At 36.3% G+C, this 20,080-nt stretch overlaps 1 protein-coding gene across 5 annotated transcripts in view; it reads left to right on the forward strand.

Annotated features, from left to right (window-relative positions):
- The first annotated feature begins 4,455 nt into the window (after positions 1–4,455).
- Positions 4,456–20,080, forward strand: part of PLA2G4A (phospholipase A2 group IVA) — a 149,489-nt gene continuing 133,864 nt past the window's right edge. For 3 of the 5 annotated variants that reach the window (XM_023203416.1, XM_023203418.1, XM_023203421.1), the window contains exons 1-2: positions 4,536–4,591; positions 6,966–7,019. The gene's annotated coding sequence lies outside the window, so the exon portion shown is untranslated. Of the gene's footprint in view, positions 4,607–6,965; positions 7,020–20,080 lie in introns of all 5 variants that reach the window. The other 2 variants (XM_023203417.1, XM_023203419.1) reach the window with 2 other exon arrangements.

The following is a 20,080-nucleotide window of genomic DNA, read 5'->3' on the forward strand; positions in this document are numbered from 1 at the left end:
CTGCTGATGTGGAAGAGAATAGTAGAAGGTTCCTAGCCTGGGTGCTTAGGATAATGCAGGCTTTAATGATCTATTAGTAACTCCACTACCACTGCTACCTAACAGTCAGAGATTTGGTTGACTTGGGACAAGGCTGAAAAGATGGCCAAACAAAACTTGCTATGAGACAGTGTGATACACTAGAAAAATTGTGGGCTTTGGAGTTGGACAGACTTGATTAAAATCCTAGCCTCACTACAAATTTTATATGCTTACTTAATATCAGGATTCTAAGTAAAGATAATACTGTCTCATTTCATGAATATAATAGTGACACAACAAATGTAGTACTAACACAAGTACCTGGCCCATTATAGGCTCTATGTAAAGAGTAACAGTCAATATTAGTAGTACTTTATTTGTTATGGTTTTCTTAATATATAAAAAAGGAGGGAAAAGTTTAATTAAGCAGCAATAATTTGTTTAATGCGTTCAACTCAAAGGAAGAGAAAATTATTGCTTCCATTGTTTAGGTCAAAAGATGTCTGCAAACGTAGGTGTAACTACTAGTAGATATTTAGCTATTAAAATATAGGTCTTATTGTTCACAGATACACTCTTCTGAGAGCTGTACTTTCATCATAACATCTAATTTTTAAATTCATGGTAAATACATTTTAATTAGGGTCCATTTCACCCTGACTTCTTGCTAGTTTTATATTGTCAGTAATTTATCAGTGTGTGTATTGGAGGGCATTAAAAAAATGTCTATACTTTAGTAATGATGGCGATGGCAGTGGCAGGTAGAGTGTTATTCGGGTGTCAGGTTTAAGATATCTTTGACCTTGATACCATGGAAAACAAATTCAACAAATGTCCACTAGCTCCTAATGTGTTATAAACTTCAGGTGAAAAGAGAGTTTATTAAAATGAAAAATACTTGCCTCATGCCCTGATGGAATATAAAATATTTTTTAATTGTATAGCCAAGTATAATACATGGTCAATGCTCTAATGAACATTCTTATACAAGTGGAATAATGAATTCTACTGGAGAGGGAAGAGGGTAGGGAAATTTTCCAGACAAGATAGTAATTGAGCTAAGCCTTGCAGGATGAGTAGGATTATTCTAGTGGAATTCGATGTGCAAGGATAATAGTCTCTGTGTTAGTTTGAATGAAAGGTAGAGGTCAATTAGTGGGATGCCAGAAAACTTGACAATGTGAGAAAATCATTTTCTTTGACTTGCTGTTTTACTAACCTGAATAATTTTGTTAATACATAAAAAGAGGAATGATTCATGTAAATTATAGTCACAGATACAAATAAGTAGCAAAAATATCAATTTATTATTTTACTATAAAAATAGTTGGACCAGAAGACTCAAGCATAGCCTGTGGAATAGAAGGATACATTATTATAAGTAAATTAGTTGATTGGTAACCATTTTCTGAGTTTATCTGCAATCTGGATTAGATTCTCTATTCAACTCTTTCTTAGTACCCTATGCTGGCTAATCATCTTCATTTTCTATCCAGATTTAACTCTCATATAGTAGCTCACTACCTTTGTTCAAGTTCATGGGAAACAAAGCAGCTTCATATAGTTACAGCACAGGATAGGTGAATTGGAAATAGTAAAAAAGACAACAGAAAACAGCTCCGTATAAAGAAAGAAATATCGTTCAAAAGAAGACATTTATGCAGCCAACAGACACATGAAAAAATGCTCATCATCACTGGTCATCAGAGAAATGCAAATCAAAACCACAATGAGATACCATCTCACACTAGTTAGAATGGCGATCATTAAAAAGTAAGGAAATAACAGATGCTGCAGAGGATCTGGAGAAACAGGAACACTTTTACATTGCTGGTGGGAGGGTAAACTAGTTCAACCATTGTGGAAGACAGTGTGACCATTCCTCAAGGATCTAGAACTAGAAATACCATTTGACCCAGCAATTCCATTACCGGGTATATACCCAAAGGATTATAAATGATGCTACTGTAAAGACACATGCACATGTATGTTTATTGTGGCACTATTCACAATAGCAAAGACTTGGAACCAACACAAATGTCCATCAATGATAGACTGGATTAAGAAAATGTGGCACATATACACCATGGAATACTATGCAGCCATAAAAAGAATGAGTTGATGTCCTTTGCAGGGACATGGATGAACCTGGAAATCATCATTCTGAACAAACTATCAGAAGGACAGAAAACTAAACACTGCATGTTCTCACTCATAGGTGGGAATTGAACAATGAGATCACTTGGACACAGGGCAGGGGCACACAGGGGTCTGTCGTGAGTGGGGGGTAGAGGGAGGGACAGTGTTAGGACAAATACCTAACGTAAATGACGAGTTAATGGGTGCAGCACACTAACATGGCACATGTATACATATGTAACAAACCTGCACATTGTGCACATGTACCCTGGAACTTAAAGTATAATTAAAAAGAAGGAAAGAAAGAAAAATCAATCATACAAACTTCAGGGTTCCCCCTCCCAACCCCCTGGGGTTTTTGAGCCATGGCTTTTGACAAGTAGGTATTCTTTGTTAGTTAATTTGGCCAATTTTGGTGTTGTTCCTTTTGATTACTTATCTAGTTCTTAGTTTATTATTCTCTAAAATTTTAAAGATGTGGAAAATTACTAGCAAACTGTATGAAACTTATTAGCTGGAAATAGTGCAAATGGTAGAATTGGATTCAAATAAGCTGCTATGATATTGCTCAGTTTCAGATGAGTCCCAGATGACTAATCTTTGTTGATGGACAAATCAAGTGAAGAGGGGTCTTCAGACCTAATTGATCCTATAGACTGAAGCACGCTATGGAAGTCAGGGCCTATCTTACCTAAGGTGGAAGCAGAGGTTTTTGAAGCCAGTAGGTCAATTCTGAAAACATTTTTGGAGGAAAGTGGACAAAGCGAAGATAGCAAATCTGAACTTCTACTATCCACCTGGAGGTCTATGTGAACAATGAGATCACAAGTAGTGAGCCAAAATGGGTAAGATAAGGAGGCCACAGAACCACAAAATGGGTAAATGGGATTTGGTCTGCACTGGTTCCAGAGAGGAGAAGACATACCTGCAGCAGCCTTTATTCATCATAAAGGTGGAGATAAGTCAGCCTCATTTAGTAAGACTGGAAAGAGACAAACTTCTCCCCGTATATTTTAACCCTAACCATAATATATAATGACATTTTCTTTAAAAGCATTTAAATATTTTTTTATCTTCAATGCATGACACACTATTGGATATCATCTGGAAATATTGAGAGCTATAACTTTTTATTATCAAAAAAACACTAGAGCACTTTTTTTGTGCTCTATAAGCACTGTGAAGCTGCTTTTCCAGGGAGTCTTTATCAGAATCTTAGAACGAACATGCCCTGCAGTACAGATTCTTTCTTTCACCAGTTGTATCTGGGGGAATGAGATGAAAACTACCAGTGTGCTTTCTGCTCCTCTATTTGCCATATACCTCCTTTCTAGAAATTCAGGGATTTCTTTGGAAAGAGAAAAATTTTTATTATAAATCTATCCTTCCTAAACAAAAATTACTAGCTTCCCCCACCCCCCCACCACCGAGAGATTTATAATATGCCAGGTTGAATTCAGGGGAAAAAAAATAAAAACAAATAAGGGTTGAATGTTGGGCTACAGAAAGCAGATAATCCAGAAGATTTAATGAAATTATATCCTTTGAAAATGTAAGAGACTTAGGAGAGTGAATTCAGTATTTAAAGGCAAAAGCAAGATCCTGTGTTTGCAAAACAAGATACACTAAATGAACATGTCAATCTTTAAAGACATGAATTGATTCTTATGGAATTTGGATACATTTAAACAGTACACCTTCTTCATTATAGTACTCTAAGGTATTTGGATTTACACTGCAAATTTGCAATTCAATCTGATTTCATTTTCTTCCCTAAATCTCCACATATATATTACATTATTTGGTATGCTTTTAATCTTAAATTTACAAAGAAATTATTATCAACACAGGTGTTCTGAGTCTGGAGTAGAACTATTTGAACAGATTTGATTTTTAAAGTGGTCTGATATTCATTTCAAAAAATGTACATTTTTATACTTGAGGTTTGTTATAAACTTTGCCTTTTTAAATAATGCAAAAATGCTGTAGGTTACTAGGTTATTCACGGTCTTTTCAATTTTGTTCTCCTTTGGAAAAAAGGAGGAAGTAGTTACTACTTAAGGACAAGTAGTAATTTCAGACGCGAGCGCGCGCGCGCACACACACACACACACACATCACACACACAGAAATCCACGACAGCACTCATGGAATTTGGGACTGGTTAATTTACATATTATTTAAGCATATTTTCTGACTTCAAACTCCTGGTTCTAATAACTAAGCACTGACATTTACAATACTAGCTTCTATGAGACGAGAGCGTTCTCCCTCTTCCTCTTTAATTCCACCTTAAAACATCTGCCAAAGCGCAAGGAGACCAGCCCACATTTTAGCCCCTCCTACCCAGGATAAGACTTTCTCTAAGTCCGGAGCCGAAAAAGGATCCTGACAGAAAGCTAGAGGCATTGAGGAGCCTGAAGATTGTCAGGTAATTCTGGGAACTGTAAGCAATATATTTATTCTTCCCCTGCTCGACTTCTCTTTCCCACCCTCCTTAGCTTTTACTTGGTAGTTCACTTGGAAGGAAGAAAGGACGGAGGGGAAACCTCACTGCTTTAAAAAGTCAGCATGTCCTCTGCCTTTGAAATAAAACACAGATTAGGGACCTCAGTTTTCTTCTAACCCACTCACATTTGCCTTCCTGGATCTAAATGCACTGTGGAGTCAAAGATTAAGGTGTTTCTTTGGGTTGGAGTCCCAGAAAGTTAGCATTCAAAACGGCAATGAGGTGGCGCTTATTAGCGTCCCACGTGATGACATCCAGTGGTTGCTGATCCCCAAACTTGAGCAGCAGCATGCTGTGCTGTTTGACAGCCCTAGCGATCTTTAGCGCGAGAGAGACTTTGTTGACTCCCTTAACTTTTAATTTCTAAAAATTGATCATTTTGGTTACTTATGGGAAGCTTTCCTGGCTAGTCAATATTTTGCAGAATTATGCGAAAGAAAAAGGATTGAAAAATTAACTGTAAACGGACTGGTGTTCTGATGATCCACCATTCCCCTAAGTTACTTGGCTTGCCAGGAGAGAGAGAAAAAAAAAAAAAAAGCTCAAAACTAGATACTTGAAAAGATTTGATCAAATTACATAGTTAAAGTTTGAGTGTGGATATTTTAGTAATTTTGTTTCCACACACACACACACAAAATAAATAAAAAAAGAAAAAAAAAGGTATTTGACTTTGAAGTATCAGTGGATGAATGTTTCTGTCTCCTACAGTTTATGATCCTTTTAGTCTTAAAAATAAGTTCACCTCCAAAACCAGAACAAGAAATAATCCTTATATGGGTTGATGATGTCAGTATTTATTCAGCTAAGGCAGATGGAGAATATTAGAGGTGTATTGTTTGAATGGGTGTCAATTCTGAAGTTATATTTGCCAATATGATTTCGGTTCAAGGAGGATTTGTATTTTTGTTTCTCTTTATTGTTTAAATTTGGAATTGTGGCTCAAGGGATATTTGTAGAGGACTGTAGTGAAACAAGCTCTGTTAAGAATTTTAACGTTACCTTCTAGAGGTTCCTACACCTTGCCAATCAAGTTAGAGGTTGGGATAAGAAACAGGTATTTACTTCTTTCATTATCTCCGGAAGAGTTAAATTTTAAATTAAGCAATAATTGTGAAATGCATAGAGAAGTGTTTAATGTGCATTTGCTCAAAGGACTTTTACAAACTTCCCTTAGGGGAAGCATATTTTTTGAGATAAGACATTGCATCTTTTTTAAGTACTTTAAAAAAGTAAGTTATGCTGGCTGGGCGCAGTGGCTCATGCCTGTAATACCAGCACTTTGGGAGGCCGAGGCGGGGGATCACTTGAGGTCAGGAGTTCGAGACCAGCCTGGCCAACGTGGTGAAGCCCCATCTCTACTAAAAACAGAAAAACTAGCTGGGCATGGTGGCAGGTGCCTGTAATCCCAGCTACTTGGGAGGCTGAGGCAGGAGAATCACTTGAACCCGGTAGGTGGAGGTTGCAGTGAGCCGAGATCGCGCCATTGCACTCCTGCGAAAACAGCGAAACTCTGTCTCAAAAAAAAAAAAAAAAAAAAAAGCTATTCTGAAGTGTTTTGCATTTACATTTAATTAGGAAAAGAAAAATTATTAAATAGATTTTTAGCAACTGAAAATGTTCATTCCATAGAGGTATTTGGCTTATGTTTTAACCCATTATCTTTTCTAGTGCTAGTGCTTAGAAAGCAGTCATAAAATCGAATCATCTGCATATTAAAAAATATATTCCAGGAATAAAAAAGAGGAAAACAGAATTAGTTGTAATTCCCTTTCCTCTTGCTTGCTTTTATTTACCATCAGTTTTTTCCTCCTTCTTGCTCCAGATTTTATAGCTTTAGTTTTTAACCTTTTCTTTCCTTCCTTCCTTCCTTCCTTCCTTCCTTCCTTCCTTCCTTCCTTCCTTCCTTCCTTCCTTCCTTTCTTTCTTTCTTTCTTTCTTTCTTTCTTTCTTTCTTTCTTTCTTTCTTTCTTTCTCTTTCTTTCTTTTCTTTACTTTTTCTTTCTTTCTTTTTTTTTTCCATCAAAGACACTTTTACAATCTTGTGACAGGTATGGACTCCTCCATAGAATAATGCACATTATGCCATTCCAACACACACACATTTAAAAACACCTTTAAAAGTTCACAAATCCCCAAAGACAATTCATATTACATGAAAATGCAGTATTTCTTAGAACTTTGGAATTTTCTGACAATATAAAATGATTAAGTAGAAAATCATTTTACTTGTAAGTAAGGAACTAACAGTGGATTTTGCAGCACTCACATAGTCATTTATTCATTGGTATCCTAGAATTCCAAGCGACTTGGTGTAATGGAAAAAGCTGCTTGCCTGAAACCAAATGACGTGAGTTCTAGACTCAACCCCAATAATAATTAACTGTACAATATTATACTTGACATTTTTCTGTAACATCTGTTGTTTTTATTGCTGAATGCAGTAAGTGAAACATAATAAGAAAATCAGATGCAAGTTATTTTTTATTGGATTGTGGGTTGTCTATATTTACTACTTTTATTCCAAAATTCCTAAGACATTTCCCAGAATGATTAATTTTTATAATATTATTATTATAAAGATAAATCACACTCACTGTTTAAGATTTTGTTAAATACAGAAAATTGCAAGGAAGAAAAAGAAAATATTACCTATTATTTCCCCCAAGGTGCTTTTAAAATGTAATGCAATCATTAATTCAATCAACAAATATCTATTGAGTACCCAGTATGCGCCAGCACAGACAGACAAGAAGTTCATGTATATACGTTTGTACATCTGGGTATGTTTCTATACATACATGTAGTTTTACAAAATTGTGATCACACTGTTCATGCTGTTTTGTAACATGCTTCTCCCTCATTCATGAAATACATTGTTAAAACATGATTTTTTAATTATTATGCATTATTTTGTATTCACATATTTAAAAAATATTAAGTCCCTACTGTGTGTAATGCAAGTAATGGCAATCTATCAATGAACAAAAAAGTATGGTTCTTACTATATGAAATTTTTAGTCTGTATATAGGTTGTATTGGCCAATTATATCTTGTTGGATATTTAGCTAGATTAGTTTTCCACTATTTTAAATAATTGTTGGATATTTAGATTGATAACAATTTTCTACTATTATAAATAATATTTTCATCTAGAAGCTTTTATATAGATGTTTGCATATATTTTTGTTTATTTCCTTATGGTAGATTCTTAAGAGTTTATTTTCTAGGTTCTAACAAAAATTTTACTACTTACAGGTTGTGAGACAATAATCCAATTACGTTATCTCTTTAAAATGTTGTCTTCTCAACCGTAAAATAGAAACAATAATAATTGGGTATTTTGAGGATTCTTTAAAATACTTAGCAAAATCTCATGGAATGCTAATGATGATTTTTAACATTTTGCTCTTGAGGAATATGGTATCCACTTATGAGCAATATAAGAGAGCAGAGTTTTCTATGTCAATACTTGGTGCCATCATCAAACAGAGCAAACGACAACAAATTCAACAACTTGGATACTTGTTATACGAAAATGGTACCTTGTTTAAATTTACATTTCTTTCTTGAACAAAGTTGAGCAATTTTCATAGTGGCCACTTATATGTCTATGTTTGTGAATTGCCTCTTTCAATGTGATTTTTTAAAATTTTCTATTTTAATTTCAAATATGATAGATATCAATGGTTATACTTACATAATCATAGCCCTTTTGGGATCCTCAGTAATTTTGAAGAATATTAAGAGTATTAACAATATAGATGAAATTTTGAACTGGAAGTAGAAATTCTATAAACATTGTTTTTCTCATTTTTGGAGGGTTATTTTAGTGTTTTCTGAAAACTTTCCCTTAAAAATGTGTGAGAATATGTAGAAAAATGAGAGCAAATTATTTTTTATTCTCATAGACTAATAGTTTACAAACGATGGGAAAACTGGAGAGGGTTCGGAGACAATGGCCAAAACCCCGCCCCAGAGACATCCTGGCTTGAATAATGTAAAGATATAGTTAGGACTAAAGGTGGTGTGATGACTGTTTAAGTTTTGTAAGGCTGGGGACAGTGGCTTACACCTGTAATCCTAACCCTTTGGCAGGCTTGAGTCCACGAGTTTGAGACCAGCCTGGTCAACATAGCAAGATTAATTAAAATTTTATTAAAAATCTTGAAAAAATCAGCTGGATATGGTGGCATGCACCTGTAATCCAGCAATCTGGGAGGCTGAGGCAGGGGGATCATTTGAACACAGGAGTTTGAGGCTGCAGTGAGCTGTGACCACACACTGCACTCATGCCTGGGTGATAGAGCAAGACTTTGTTTCTTATTTAAAAAAAAGTTTTGTGAGGAAAATAATATTCTTGGTTGTGAACAACCAATTTATTTTTTTATTTTTATTTTTTTATTATACTTTAAGTTCTAGGGTACATGTGCATAACGTGCAGGTTTGTTACATATGTAACAACCAATTTAGAGAAAATGAACTTCAGTTCCGGCCAACTCTTTGTCTTCTACCCCTTGACTATTAGGGCAATAAATAGTTGGGGGAACCAAAAGGTTGGTTCTGGAGTTCTTTCCAAAGAAGGCAGTAAATAGAGCAGAGGTTATTCTGGTCCTGTGATACCCATTACTTGCCTGTTAAAAACGGATGCATTATGGCCGGGCGCGGTGGCTCAAGCCCGTAATCCCAGCACTTTGGGAGGCCAGATGGGCGGAACACGAGGTCAGGAGATCGAGACCATCCTGGCTAACACGGTGAAACCCCGTCTCTACTAAAATACAAAAAAACTAGCCGGGAGAGGTGGCCGGCGGCTGTAGTCCCAGCTACTCGGGAGGCTGAGGCAGGAGAATGGCATGAACCCGGGAGGCGGAGCTTGCAGTGAGCTGAGATCCGGCCACTGCACTCCAGCCCGGGCGACAGAGCAAGACTCCGTCTCAAAAAAAAAAAAAAACAACAACAACAAAAGCAAGCAAACAAACAAAAAAACAGATGCGTTATATATTTGCTACTCTTGCTGTGTGATTCTAAGTATTTTGATTCTTCGTGATTCTTAGTGCAATTCTTACAACATACCTTGAAAATACAGTTTACCTTTCCTTATACAAAAAAAGAAATAAGCATAAACAACTCGATGCTCACCATAAGCAGATTTGCAAAGTTACCTTACCAGTCTAATCACTTATTAAATAAACTCGAATGAGCTTAGAGAAACTCAGCAGACACCTGATGCTGAAAGATATCAGCATCAGAGTTTAGCCATCGCTCCATTGAAGATTATAGACCAAATTGGCTTTCATTTTTCTTCTCATTCCTTTTTGGCATATGTAGTTGTGAATCAACTGCTCCCTTTTCCTCAGTCTTCCTCTTCATCTGCTTGACTTCTGGAGTCTTCAGAAAAAAATTTGGTGTTTTAGGTAACAGAGTGCTTTGAATTAGTAAACAAATGTCCATAATATGTATTCTTCTACGGTACAGAAAACTCATGTATTTATGATGCTCAGCTTATGCTTGCTTAGGTTTTTGTTTTGTTATTTAATTTACAAGCTGTTTTCTCATTATCTAGTATGAAAAAAATCAGAGGCCCAGTATTGTTTATTTTCACAGGCTTTGTGGTTGATAAAGAGATTGGTTATGAATTTTGTTTATTTCCACAATAACTGTATAAGTTAGCAGTACAGGTATTACTATCCATATTTTACAGCTGTGAAAAAGAGCTGTTGAAAAGTCAAATGTTTTTTTCTTTTTTTAAATGTCTGCCTTATGATTTCCATTTTGATGTATTTAAATGTTTAAATATATTGGTATATATTTTTAGTTTTAATGTGTATTATTTGATGTTGTCACACTCTTTCTATTGGAGTTAACATCAGAAAAATTGTAAGAGAAGGCCCAGGAAGTCCACTCTCCTGATGCATGTTTGCATAATAACTCAATTGTTCTGCCCTTATAACTTGATTACTGATTGATGTAGTAGAGGAGGTTGTGCAACTTGTGCAATTTTGGAATTATATAGTATTGTGTACAGTACTATGTATGCTACTTTAAGAAAATAAAATGTATTACATTTTATCTAAAAATACAAAATGAACACATTTCATGAGTTATGTAAAAAGTACTAATTTTCCCAAATGTTTTGCTTTCAGGTTGGTAGTAGAGAAATTTCTTAGAATTTTCTAAGTATAACCTACAGTACCTATGGCTCTTTCTGGCTCTTATTAAACCTAGCAGCTGGCATAAAGCATTTGTGTCTAGATGGTTACTCTGACCTTGGATTTATCATTTGGACAAAAAAAATCATTATTATTTTACTTTTCCAAATAATTCAGTAGCTTATGATAAAGCAGATACTCCTTCTCAGGGGTAAAACCCAACATTAGTTATATACTTGACTTAGTATCTATACTATGATGTGGTAATAAATAATGCATACTAGGTCAGGTTTTACTGCTGGATGTAACTGTGCCACTAGAAACATTAGGTCAGCACATGGCTTCTGAATTTCACTCAGTAAATTGACACACTTCTATTTGCCCCATACTTTTATGCCCACAGTTTTGACAGGATAAGCAAGATAAATGCAGTACACAGGCAGTAAACTGGGATGTTCACCCCTTATGGAAAAAAAGCATTTTTGCAGAATTCTTGGATCTATAAGAAGAGACAGTGTCAGCCTGAGATAGTCTCGAGGCAGATAAATGGTTTTTTTTCAGGTTTTAGCTTTTTATTTATTGAAACAAAAAGGCAATTCATTTTGTGGACTTTTTTAAACATGTATTTCATGCAATATTATGAAAGCATTGAAAAAAGTAATTTTGAGCAATTATGTAAGAATTTATTGAAAAGCAATCAGAGAAAAGTGTCTAAAGATGCACACAGTTACGAGATCATTCTGTATAGACTGCTGCATCTATAATTATGATTTCTTAATATCCATTATCCTCTGTTGTGTCTACCACAAACCTCAAACAGGTTATCAACTTCCTTTTCATTCAACTGACGTGAAGAAGAGATGGATGAATTTAAAATTTGCTGAGGTCATGAATTTAGATCTCAAAGAGATAATACTAGGACATTTTGGTAGTTCACTTTCAATGATCAATGGTAACACATGTTCAGATAATAGCTTTAAAATACTGTTATATCCTTGATTCTTAGAAGACAATGCCACTAGCCCATTTTAGGAAGATTTGTCACAGCAACAATTCTAATTTCAAAGAGGCTTCTTGGTAAATTAAATATTTAATTGGAAAGCTGTTTGATGCTTACTTATAATCTATTATTTGGTACTTACTTTTTGAGCTGGTGACAACCAGAGATTTATAATTAATATATATAAAGCTTCACAATATTTACATGCACTTTTCCCTCTCATCTTTATTACTGTCTGTAATGATGCCTCTGTTGTCAATGAAAAGCAATAAAAGAAAGAATCAAATTTGTGAGACTCATTCACTGTTTGCAGAAATTCTTACAATCTGTTTAAAATATGTTTTAAGTTGACAAATTTGATTTGGTTGATCAATATATTATGTATTAATAAGAATTAATAAAATATTAATTTATATGGATTAATACCCTAGTATTAATATATACCCTATGTATTAATATAATTAATAACAATATGAATTAATTCAGGTAAGTCATTAATTATTCAATACACCATATATTACCTATAATATGCCTTAATAATTAATGTTGATTAATTGTTATTATATATTGATATGTACACAAGATATGAATCAACCAAGTCAATTTGTTAATCTAGGATGTAATTTAAACAGATAACAAGAATCTTCAAGCACTTTTTATCATCACAATGAAAAGAATGCTCTCATATAAATTTTAGGTTTCTGTGAAAAAATAATTTCTATATACCATTTTATTAATACATACAGTATACTTAGAAAAGTTGTAGGAGTAGGAAAATGCACTTTTTAATACTTAGAAAGAGAATAGGTATTATATGAAGCTATTTAGATAATATGTACTCTTCTTTTTCACTTACCAATTTTACCTCCTGTTTCAAGAAATGCAGATGTTAATGTCCATCAGGAATTGTTGGTCACTGAGCAGTATGCCTTTATTCCTTCACTAATTCAGTCAGTTTTAATTAATAACAGCTACATGCTAGGCACTGTGCTACATTTAGGGCATACCTGGGTGAATAAAGCAGTTATAGTTCATTCTGTCTTGGTGGAGACAGATAATAAGTATACAAACAAACATAACAAATTATAAAAAGGAAGAAAATGGGCTTTGATGACAGAGAATAACATGGGAAAGCGGAGAATGGGAAGGGCTCTCTGAGGCACAGAATTGAAGCACAGATGTGAGGGATAAAAAGCCATCTATGGGAGGTGGTAAGTGGAGTGAGAATGGCATGGCTCATGCTACGGTTCCAGGCAGAGAGTGGCATTTGTCAACGAGTCTGCAAAGAAGCAACTAAAAAATTAGATGGAAAACCAGGGATTAGGGTGGTGTCATGGGAGCAAAGGAAGGAAAGTGGTTCTAGAGGAACCAAAGAGGTTGAATAAGAAGCGGATAGAAAAGTGATTGCTACTTTTGGAAATTTGGAGATCATGAATGATCCTGATTAGTGCAGTTTCAAAGGAGTGGTGGGGGTAGACAGAAGAAGGAAGTGTAAATGGGATGGGAGGAATGCGTGGCGAGGATAGCTGGCTCCTGGATACAGGGTAAGCAAATAACCCTTCAGAGAAGTGTGTCAGTGAAACACAGCATCCAAATGGAGACATAGCAGGGAAAAGGAATATGAAGTCGACAGAGAGACTGTAACAAGTTTACCAATTAGATAATCCAGTTGAAAGTAAAATTTGATGATTCAGGAAAGAGAGACATGACCATCAAAATCTCTCCTTAAGGAGAGGGATTTTGCATCCAGAGAGCCATGGCTGGTGCCAGGTCTGTAAGAGTAGGAGGACACTGCCTCCTTTGTGATAGGGAGAAAGGGAACCCAAGTGCACCTGCAGGGGAATATGCAGATTTGATGGTGGGAAGATGAGAAACTTCCCTCTGGTGCTCTCTGCTTTTTCAATGAAGGAAGATGAGGTCGCCTGCTAAGAGTGGGAGTTGGGATGGCGTGAGAAACTTGAGTGAGAGAAGGGAATAAAGTGACTCTTTCCGGTGGGAATACCAGTCCACCAAAGAAACTTAGAAAGATGCCCTGTATTGTAGAGAGCCTCTGTGGGTTTTGAAAATATGGACTTAAATGAAAACTAGCCTTCCAGGGTATGTTGTTTTTCTACAACATGTTTAAATGCTAAGAGCAAAGAAGCTAGATGGTTCCTCTAGAGTGGGAGTTTTAAAGACAGAAAGAAAAATTGTGGTAATCCATAAAATGGATAACCAGTGGACTAAGCAAAACAAAATCAAAAACAACCAAAACCAAAACCAAACCTGAACAAAAATTCATAAAAATGAATGAGTCTGTAGAACAGAGATCCTTTATCTAAGGTAATTAGTGACTGCTAGGGAGTAGTCCAAAACTGGCTGATTTCCAGCTCTAGTAGGTGGGAATTGAGCCTTTGTTCTTTCCAAAGTCTTGGATTCATTACCTTGCCAGTTGCTAGGCCTGATTGTACACTTCAGCAAAACCCAGTTACCTGTTCCAGGAGCCATCGTTCTGGAACCTCTTTTTCTTCATGTTTTAGTTGGTAGACCTATTGTTGTTGTCCTTTGAAGTTCTGAATGATTAACTCTTTTTTTCTCTGCCTTTATTGGACTCCTAGCTAAGTATTTGTTTCTGTGTTGTAGCACACTCCTTGGTCTTTGTGCTCCCTAAGATAAGGGTTTATAGACTTTGAATCGTTAGAATTCTACAGTGTGAAGATGTGTAAAACATTTTTTGATAATAATAGGCCATCCAAAAAGAGGATCTTTCATAGCCCTGCTCTCAGGATATATTTCTTCACCTTGACATAAATTTTTCATTTTGCATCTAAAAGTCACTTCCTTTTCTTTTCCAATTCTTAGAGTTTTAGAGAATAGCTGGTTACCATAATCAAAATGGTATCTTTTCAATGACTAAAATAGTATTATTGAGCTATTGACTCATATTTCCTCAAAGTTAAAAAAAAAAACATTTTAAAATTTAAAAATCATTAGCCATGTCTCATAAATCCTCTTCACATAAAAATGATTTAGTTTTACACAAATGAAGGCCAGGCTCCTCCATGGATGGAAGCAGTGAGTCTGTGTGGGTCCATCAGGCAGCATGGTGAGAAGAGAGGATGCTTTTTGTGGTCAGATGGACTTGAGATTGCTTATGGCTGTGCCCTTCATCTACTTCTCTGCCTGACACCAACTAGCTGCTTCTTTTTCCTCCTTTTCTCCCTACCTCCTGGAGACATGTTATGAAGTGGAAAGTCATTCTGCACTTTATTCCTAGTCCTGCCCATATTTGTCAGGCTATGGTTTAGCTGCAGTTGTCTAACTTCCTCCCGTCCAATTTCTCATTGGCAAAATGAAGGAGAGAGTATAACATTGGTTTGGTTAATTTCACATTTTCCCAAGGACCCATTGAGGCATTATATCTCATCTGCAGAAGCTCAACTGAAACCTGCTTATTGATTTTACTAATGTACTTTTGGCACAGTTCTCCAGCTTGTTACTCAAAGCTAGAGGCAATATAAATTTCATTTTGAAGCAAATGACAGCGCTTTCAGTTCATTTCAACCTGAGTTTATTATATGTAACCCCTAAATATTCAGGATGTGCTGCACGTTCATTATGGTGCTAGCAGAAGTAGGTAGTACAAAAAGAACTTAAAATTTCCTATCATCATTTTTCTCTTTACAGTAATGTATGTTCCTTCCTCCTCGAAAATTTTCCATGAAACTCTGGAACTATGTTGTAGTAACCCACAGAAGTAGAAGGGGAAAACATGTGCTGCAATGCTCCAATGCACACATAAATGTTATTTAAAGGGTCTGCAGACTGCCATAGATAGATGTATTTCAACATAATTGGCTTTTTTTTTTTTTTTTTTTTTTTTTTTGAGATGGAATCTCACACTGTTGCCCAGGCTGGAGCGCAGTGGTGCGATCTTGGCTCACTGCAACCCCTGCTTCCCAAGTTCAAGCAGTTCTCCTGCCTCTCCTGTAATCCCCTGAGTAGGTGGGATTGCAGGTGCCCACCACCATGCCTGGGCAATAATTAGCTTTCTTTATAAACCAATATAATACTGTTATACTCTATAAAGTGGTCCCTAGGCTTCACTAGATTGCCAAAGGGGTCCATGGAACAAAAAAAGATTAAAAACCCCCAAGTCTACTCCTCTCAAATGCATACACTCTATTTACAGAGTTCTTAATCCTGCAAAATACTAGGTTTCTTGTTCTTTTCAAAAGTGAATTGCCATCACAGTGTCTAAAATAACATTTCTAAAACTTCTTATGATCTGAGAAGAAAATGATAACCCTGAATTCCTATTACAAGTTACCCAGTTCAGGAATTGTAGAATGCTGATCTTGCATTTAGTGGTCGAACTTTACAGTAACATCTGGAAGCAGGTGTACACCCTTCTGTGCTTCCACAACTCCTGATGATATAGTTTATCATCAATTTATTCCTTTTAAAGATCATAGTAATTCCATACTTTAAACTGTCAGATCAATCTCACCAGCTGCCTGAAATAGTCATGGCATTCACTGAAAAGCAAAGCAAGCCATGAATGCTGATGATTGTATCCAGTAATAAAACGGTTCTTATTAAACGTTTAAGCCAGTTTGATGGTTTTCCTGGGTGTTTTCCCTGAACTGTTTACTTTAGAAAAAAGATATGGCTTTCCTTGCTGTGGAAACCTTGACAGACCCTGTTACTTAAAAAAAGGCAGCAATTAAAGAAGGAGTGGAACCCTCAACAAAACACAAATACTACCTCGGGGAGCATATTTGGGAAACGTCCAGTGTAGAGAGAAAAGCTGTAGAAGTAATGCTGTTGTCAAAACACACTTCTTTTCCTAGCATTTTGTGCCACATTGTTTCATGTATTTATAACATGTTAACAATAAGTACATCACCATTGTCAGTTTCTCTTAAGTAGAAGGCAGAACATTATCCTTCTATATTTTCTGAAAATGAACAGCATATATTTAACACCTATCAATGTGATATTATTCCATAATGGTCTGTGTGGGAAGAGGAATTTTTTAAACAATCTAATATTTGAAAACAAACAATTTATAACTATGATTCAAACCTAGAAAATTACAAAGGATGAAAGTGATTCTTTTTCAGCTTTATTGGACCAGTCCCAAGGAGAAATTCAGTTATTTGTTTTCCTCACATTCATATCTTGGATCTACTCTGTCCTTCTAAACTATAACTTGGTAACTTAAGATTTTAGCCAAACTGAAACTATATATATGTTATTTTAATTTTGGCTATATTTCCTTTTTAGCCCCAGTGCATGTGGGGGGCGGGATGGGGCAGAGAGGATGCCAGTAGGGTATACAGAAAGAGTACCTGGCTGAAAATGAAGAGGTATGTTCAGTTTCAGCTGTTCTCCTTACTGGGTAACTTGGTGAGGTTTATTTATATCTTGAGGCCTCAGCTTACAAATTTGTACAATGAAGTACTTTCTAGGTGGTGATTATGAATATTTCCTCCTTCCCCAAAATTTCTTGACCTTAAAATATGGCCAGAATGGCCACTTGTTTTTGACCACCAAGAGGTGAAAGAATGGAAAATAACAGCAAACTAGAGTGGTCAAGGAATGAAAACTAGAACACTGGCTTGGGAGTGAGGAGACATTCTTGCTTTGTTTGTAATGCACTATGTGAAACTGGGCCAGCCAGTTTCCTGATCCTTAAGATGGACAGGTTTATCTGGATTCGTACTTCCCAAATGTGAAGTGGTTAGATGTTATCCTTATGCTTCATTTATGTAGAATGTGTGTATGTATATGTTGGTGAGGGGTTGTGGAGAGCTTTTTAAATAATCAGATGAGGGTAGCGGCTCCATCTTAAAGGAGCTATGCCCTCTCCTTTATAATATTCACCATCCTAGTTGAGATGCATATCATATCTTTTTTTTTTTTTTTTTTTTGAGATGGAGTCTTGCTCTGTTGCCCAAGCTGAAGCGCAGTGGTGCAATCTCGGCTCACTGCAACCTCTGCCTCGGGTTCAAGCAATTCTCCTGCCTCAGCCTCCTGAGTAGCTGAGACTACAGGTGCCTACCACCACGCCCGGCTAATTTTTTGTATTTTAGTTGAGACAGGGTTTCACCGTGTTGCCCAGGCTGGTCTCGAACTCCTGAGTTCAGACAATACACCCGCTTCGGACTCCCAAAGTGCTAGGATTACAGGCATGAGCCACTGCATCCGGCCGCATATTGTATCTTATATCACATCTGGACTTCCCTGGCCGATTTTCTCCCTCCCTCCTCCAGCACCAGTTTTCTCTACTAACAATTGTATGCTGCTTTAACTGCTATGTTTATGTCATTAAAACATGTCATGGGCTGAAATATGTTCCCTCCAAATGCATACATTGGACCCTAAATCCCAATACGTCAGAACATAAAAGTATTTGGGGATAAGGCCTTTAAAGAGGGCATTTAACTGAAATGAGGCTGTTAGGGACATGTCCTAATCCAATGTGACTAGTGTCCTTAAAAGAAGAGGGAATTTGAACACACACAGAGACACCAGGGGCCTCTGTGCACAGAGAAAAGAACATGTGAGGACACAGGAAAAGCCCCTATCTACAAGCCCAGGAGAGAGGTCTCAGGAGAAACCAAAGCTGCCAAACTTTGATCTTGGACTTCCAACCTTGAGAACTGTGAGAAAATAAATTCCCATTGTTTGAGCCACTCGGTCTGTGATACTTTGTTATGGCAACCCTCGTAAACTAACACAAAGTGCCACTTTCATCATGCCACCTCCCTGCTAAGACTCGAATAACTCTATTGCTTATTGTATAATTTCTCAGAAACTCTGCATGTGCTTCAGGGTCTTTTGTAGAGTGAAAAAAATGACGTAGAAAGAGGATTCTAGGGCCAGCTCAGCCCGTGTTAACCCAGATGACCTGGGAACTTTCTTATTCTTCCTGAGACAGTTATTCTTTGGTAGAGACTGGCTGTGGGAGTCTGCCTTAGTTTGCATTGTCAGTTAAACAAATTACTTACCTTTCCAAACCTGTTTTTTTTTTTAAATCTCAAAATTGGTGGTAATAATCCCTATCTTATAAAAAATAAATGAGATCGTATATATAAATCCTTGAAGTACTTGGGAAATGTTTAACAAGTGTGGATTTTCAAAATTAAGTATTCATATTAGCAACTGCTAAGATATATTCCAGTTTCACATTCTAGATTCTATAAATGTAATCTACTTCCTCTTGGTTGTTTCTTAAGATAAGAGCACATTTATTATCTAGACAGTTTTCTCCAGTACATCATGCAAATTCCCCAGTTTGCGTATTCATCCTTTAGTCAATAGTAATTGAATTGTCACTCTGGGCCCAAAAGGAATACAGGGAGAAGACAGAACTTCCTTTGTGCTGCTCCCAGCTATGGGAGACCGACACATGTATAATGGTAGTCTAGTATACAATATTGTGATAAGAGATTTCAAGGAAAGGTACAAGGGACCTAATCTAATAGATACATTAAGAGATGACTGACTTTAGAGAGTGAATTTATGCAGAACCCTGAATGACAGGCGGACATGATCCTGCAGAGCAGGTGTGGGTAAGGACAGCACCAGTTGAGAGCCTGAGGTGGATGGAGTATCTCCAATGTCGTGGCCTTTTCCTAGAGGAAATGTTTCCTCTTCCTCTTACTATAGATCTAAGCTCTTTCACGTTTTCAAGTGTCAGATCAGTTACTTACCATTTTCTCTGAAGCAGTTTCTACTTTAAACCACTGGAATCTCTACCTTCTCTGAAACTCTAGTAGGTATTTCATATATACTTGTCTATGTAATTATAATGAGCTTTCAAGAATACATATTTGATAGATTAAGAAGCTGTGACTTAGGAATACAAATGGAGGGGGAAATCTTAACAGGAACAGTATGAATATCAGCCATATGGCACCACCTGTAACTACTGTGGGACTTAGTGGCAGGTTCCATACCATTGGGTTCCAGGCTCAAGAAACAGACATAGTTAATTATTCTGTGCCTTTGTGTCTGGAGTCATGCTTTTACATTTCTTTGGGAATAGGGAGGTGTTCCTGTAGTAAATTGAGAGTATGATTTGAGAGACACTTTTAATATAAAGCAGCTCATTTACCCATCTGAATTCCTATTGTTTCTTTATTCCTTTGTGACGGTTGGCAATATCAAACTCTTTGTATAGCCTTGGTTTACCAAAAAAGCACCATGAAATTAATTTAAAAGCTTAAAACTTTAGTGATGCCTTAGTAACTATATATCATTATAAGAATGATG

This window comes from Piliocolobus tephrosceles, chromosome 1 (assembly GCF_002776525.5).
Source record: "Piliocolobus tephrosceles isolate RC106 chromosome 1, ASM277652v3, whole genome shotgun sequence".
Lineage (NCBI taxonomy): Eukaryota > Metazoa > Chordata > Mammalia > Primates > Cercopithecidae > Piliocolobus > Piliocolobus tephrosceles.